The 5,306-nt window shown below is 43.0% G+C and overlaps 1 pseudogene; it reads right to left on the bottom strand.

Moving 5' to 3' along the window:
* Window positions 1–706: 706 nt before the first annotated feature.
* LOC112773911 (small nucleolar RNA R71) lies at window positions 707–808 on the bottom strand (annotated as a pseudogene).
* Between the last annotated feature and the right edge of the window lie 4,498 nt (window positions 809–5,306).

The following is a 5,306-nucleotide window of genomic DNA, read 5'->3' on the forward strand; positions in this document are numbered from 1 at the left end:
GTTTACACTCTGTTTCACTCACCCACTAACTGTTTGATATATTGCATCACTCACACTAATAGCAATTTTTTTAGAATAGTTTCTGGATCTATTTCCTTGCTTGTACCTTGTTGGTTGTATGACAGGGAGGAGAAGCGGGGCTTCAACTTCCTTTGATTCTGAACCTGAGAGGACCTTCCTTAGACTAAGGAGGGAAGCAAGAGGAAAAAGAGTAGTGGGTGCTGAGGAAGAGGAGGAATACTTTGAACCAAACATGGAAGAGAATATGAAAAACCATCATGAAGAAGAAGCTCACAACCATGGCAGAGAAGGTCTAGCAAATCATGCTGGGCAAGAGAGAAGAGTTCTAGACTCCTACATCAACCCAAACCCAGGAAACTATGGGAGTAGCATTCAAAAGCCAACCATACATGCCAACAACTTTGAACTAAAACCACAGCTCATCACCCTTGTTCAGAACAATTGTTCATTCGGAGGAGGCATCCAAGAAGACCCCAATCAACATCTAACCACCTTCCTGAGGATATGCGATATTGTGAAGTCTAATGGTGTTCATCCTGACACCTATAGACTACTTTTGTTCCCTTTCTCACTCAAGGATAAGGCATCTAAATGGCTGGAATCCTTCCCTAAGGAGAGTTTGACAACCTGGGAAGATGTGGTGAAAACATTTTTAGCCAGATTCTATCCTCCTCAAAGAATCAACAGGCTGAGAGCTGAGGTTCAAACTTTCAGGCAACAGAATGGTGAGACTCTATATGAAGCATGGGAGAGGTTTAAGGACCTAACAAGGAAGTGTTCACCAGATATGTTCAATGAATGGGTGCAGCTACACATTTTCTTTGAAGGCCTTTCTTATGAATCAAAGAAAGCAGTGGACCACTCATTCGGGGGATCTCTGAACAAGAAGAAGACCATTGAGGAGGCCATAGATGTCATTGAAACTGTAGCAGAGAATGACTACTTCTATGCCTCCGAAAGAGGGAACACTAGAGGAGTTATGGAGCTAAACAATGTAGATGCTCTGCTGGCGCTGACCTCACCAAGAAAATGGAGAGGAACCAAGTAGCAGCAATCACCACCTCATCAACAACCCAAGAGGGAGTGAATGCAGAGGCAGAGAGTGAGCAGGAGCAAGCCAACTACATTGGGAATTCACCTAGACAAAATCATGACCCATACTCCAAGACCTACAACCCTGGTTGGAGGAATCACCCAAACTTTGGGTGGGGGAATCAACAAGATCAAGGCCAAGATCAGAGACGTCACAACCCCAACAACAATGCAGCCCACCAACAATTCACACAGAGAACATATCAACACCACCATAACAACACCTCTCCACACCCATATCAAAACCAAAATAACACTCCTCATCCTTTTACCTCCAATCCCAACCTACCATCATCTGATGAAGACTCTCAAGGATTGAGAACCTGCTTGAAGGCATATGCCAAGAGATCCAAGACAACAAGGTGTTCAAGGAGGAAGTGCGAGCAAATTTTAAGAACCAGGGAGACACCATCAAGAGGTTGGAATCTCAAGTGGGGTATCTCTCTGAGCAGATTCCCAAACCTATAGATGGATTCCCAAGTGACACAGAGAAAAATTCGAGAGGTGAAACAAAGAAAGTAAGATGGGAAGATTGTAAGATGGTCACTATAAGTGGTAAGGAGACTGAGGACAAGCCAAACAAGCCGTCAGAACAACCTGGAGATACCTCAGCAGAGAAGAAGGAAAAAGATCACCAAGAACCAAAAATCTCACAACAGGAGCTGCTGAGACTCTATGCACCCTTTCCCCAACTACTCAATGGTGCTGTGGAGAAGAGAATATACTCAAGATTTCTTGACTTGTTTGCATCTCTGCATGTAAATATACCATTCATCAAGACCATCCAACAAATGCCTACATACATCAAGTATATGAAGGAACTGCTTTCCAGGAAAAGCTCACTCAAGGGAGGCCATACTATAGTGATGAACAAGGAGTGCAGCGCCCTCATTCAACCAGAGTTGCCTACAAAAAGAAAGGACCCAGGGAGTTTTCACATCCCCTGTGCCATAGGAGAAACAATGTTTGATAAAGCACTCCGCGATTTGGGAGCAAGCATCAACTTAATGCCCTTATCCCTTATGAAGAGGCTGCAAATCAATGAGATAATGCCCACAAATGTAGTCATCAGGCTGGCTGATAAAACTCAAAAACAAGCAATAGGAGTGGTGGAAAACGTGTTGATAAAGGTTGGAAAATACTTTCTTCCCACAGACTTTGTCATATTGGACATGGAAGAGAGTCACACTCACCCAATCATATTGGAAAGACCATTCCTAGCTACAGCTAGAGCACTCATAGATGTGGAGCAAGGGGAGCTAATCTTGAGGATCCATGATGAACAGCTCACCTTCACTGTTTTCAAACACTCACAAGAAACAGATCAAGAGAACAAGGAACCAAGGAAGGATCACAGTGAGATACTAAAGGAAGAAACAAGCACTGAAGCACAACCAGCACATCTGGGAACTCCCTTGATTGATGAACAAGGCAAACAGCAATTGCCACAGCTCAAAGAAAATCAGGAGGAACCCAAACCACCAGAATCATATGAAACCAGTAACCACATTTCCTTAGAGGAGGAGGTTACAAAGAGTAAGACAATATCACAAGGAACAAAGAAGAAGGTACCAAGGAGGTGGAGGAACAAGAAGATCCCTACCAAGGACTTCTCTCCAGGGGATAAAGTGATCTCAGCTTACTTCCCAGATATCCCCCCTGATCTCCCCACTGTACCATCGCAGTTACCTAAGGTCTTCACTATCAACAGAGTTCTCTCCTTGGAACATGTAGAGATCATTGATACAACCAATGGATATAGGTCCACAGCAAGAGGGGAGGACTTGAAGCATTATCAACCTCCCTGATAAAGGAGAAATGTCAAGCTAGTGACGCTAAAGAAGCGCTTTATGGGAGGCAACCCATGTTTTACATGCTTTTAGAAAATAGTGAATAAGTCAATATTCATGAATTCTAACCCAAACTTGACAAACACTTAGTGAAATCCTTATTATGCAGTATATAGTGAAGAATAAGTTTAGTGTTCAAGGCATACCGAGAGAGCATGAATGCAATTCAGAGCATGCTAGTCTTGGAGTCTTGAACAAAACTTTTTCATCACAGTGCTACAAACTAAGTTTGGTGTCACCCAAGGTGCCACCAATGTGCATATAAGGATACACAGTTAGTTAGTTAGTTGGTGTTCATGAAAAAATAATCTAGTTCTTTGTCTTTATTATTCTAGCCATAAAGTTTAATTTCCCAATGATATTGATTTTTCTTATTTTATTTTTATAGGAAAAAGGAAAGGAGCATTGAAGGGGATTGATTGGAGAATTAAATGAGGAAGGTTCGGATAACACAACAGGAGAATATTTCACACGTGTCTCAAGGGGAAATGCATGGGGAATGGTTGCCATGCAACATTGGAAGGAGAACAAACTTGGAAACTGAACCAACCCCATCATAAAGTTGGTAATCCTTGTACTTATTCCATACAAAACCCCATCCGTTCATCATACACCAACCCCATCAATCCACACCTTTCATCTCCTCCTCACTTCCCTATATAAGTGAATCCTAGTCTGTACTTCCCCTTCACAACCAAAGTGCTATTTCTCACACTTCACACCTTTGGCATCCAAATTCCTTCATCACACCTTGTCCTAACCAACCAAATTCCTCATCTATCCGTACCTTCCACTCTCTTCACACAGAAACTCAAATTCATGGCAGCATCAAGCTCCAAGAGGCAAAAGAGGAAGGAACCTATGGAGTAACACCCGTATGATGAAAAAAATTTAGAAGCTTGCACCATGCATTGCAGTACGGATGGATGGTTGATAAGGAAATAATTTATGAACTTGGATTTCAAGTCAGAAAGAATGAGTGCCCGGAAATCACGACGAAGGTAGAAAAAAGGCGATGGGAGCTCTTCACTGATCCGGTGGTTAAGGTAAATGCAAATCTTATAAGAGAATTCTATGCAAATGCGGTCCGATATGATAAGGCAGATGAGTCATATACAAGCTTTGTGAGAGGAAACATTGTGGATTTCAGTCCCATGAGTGTCATGAGAGCATTAAAGCTACGGTCCATACCGTTTGAAGAAGAGAGTTATCATTCAAGAATGGACAACAGCCCCAATTATGACCAGATTGTGCAAGATATTTGTGTACCCAGAGCTGACTGGGAAAGATATGCGGATAGGAGACCAAGGTTCATCAAGAGAGCAGACCTCACTCCGGAAGCAAAGGGGTGGTTCGAAATTGTAAGGAAGTCCATCCTCCCAGCAGGGAACAACTCGGAGGTGAATCTCAAAAGAGCCACAATGGTGCACTGTATACTCAAGGGAGGAGAGATCAAGGTACATGAACTCATAGCCGCAGGCATTAGAAAGATGGCAGAGAAAAGTGACTCAAGAGGAAAGTTAGGTTACCCCAGCACTATTTACCGACTATGCAAGAAAGCAGGGGTGGTGTTTGAAGATGAGGACCCTGTGTGAATAAAAGAGGGCATTCCAATAACTGTTCAACGGATGCATGCTACCGCATCCCCCTACCTCAACAGAAGCAAAGGAAGAGGCCAGCCCCTCAAGTAGTAGAAGGAAAAATCTTAGAGGGGCAAGCACCAGCCACTTTGGATATGCACCAACTACAGGAAGCCATTGATGGCCTATCTAGACAATATTTGGAAAGTCAAGGAGCACAGAAAGAGCTTCAACTACAGATGATGGGACAACAAGAGGAATCACTCTCAAGATGGATGACTCAACAAGGGGAGTGGCAAAAGCAAATGATGGAGCAGCAACTGAGTCAAGGACAACAATAGAGTGAAACATTCCAAAGGATAGAACAAAGGCAAAATGAACAACAAGAATCCATCTAGAAGCTAATCAACATCCAAGCACATCAAGGTGCACACATACATGAGATACATCGAAGACAAATAGAACAGGCAGAACTATTAGACGAGCAAAGGGAATTCGCAGAAGGAGTTTACATGAGCGAGACTGGGCATCATATAAATACTCAAGCCAGGCTTGGATACTTAGTAGGACAGCTGCCTATATTACATCCGGGAATCGCAAGGTATGAAGAAATGAAGGATGAATTAGCAAGAGAAGAAAGACAAAGGGTGGAAGAGAGTCATGAATCAGTGAGGAAGGCACTTGAGGATTGGAAGCAAGCAAGATTGGCACGGATGCGAGAAAATGCAAGAGGACACAAGGAAGACAAACAAGGAGGGGAGCA

This window comes from Arachis hypogaea, chromosome 18 (genome assembly GCF_003086295.3).
Source record: "Arachis hypogaea cultivar Tifrunner chromosome 18, arahy.Tifrunner.gnm2.J5K5, whole genome shotgun sequence".
Taxonomy (NCBI): Eukaryota; Viridiplantae; Streptophyta; class Magnoliopsida; order Fabales; family Fabaceae; genus Arachis; species Arachis hypogaea.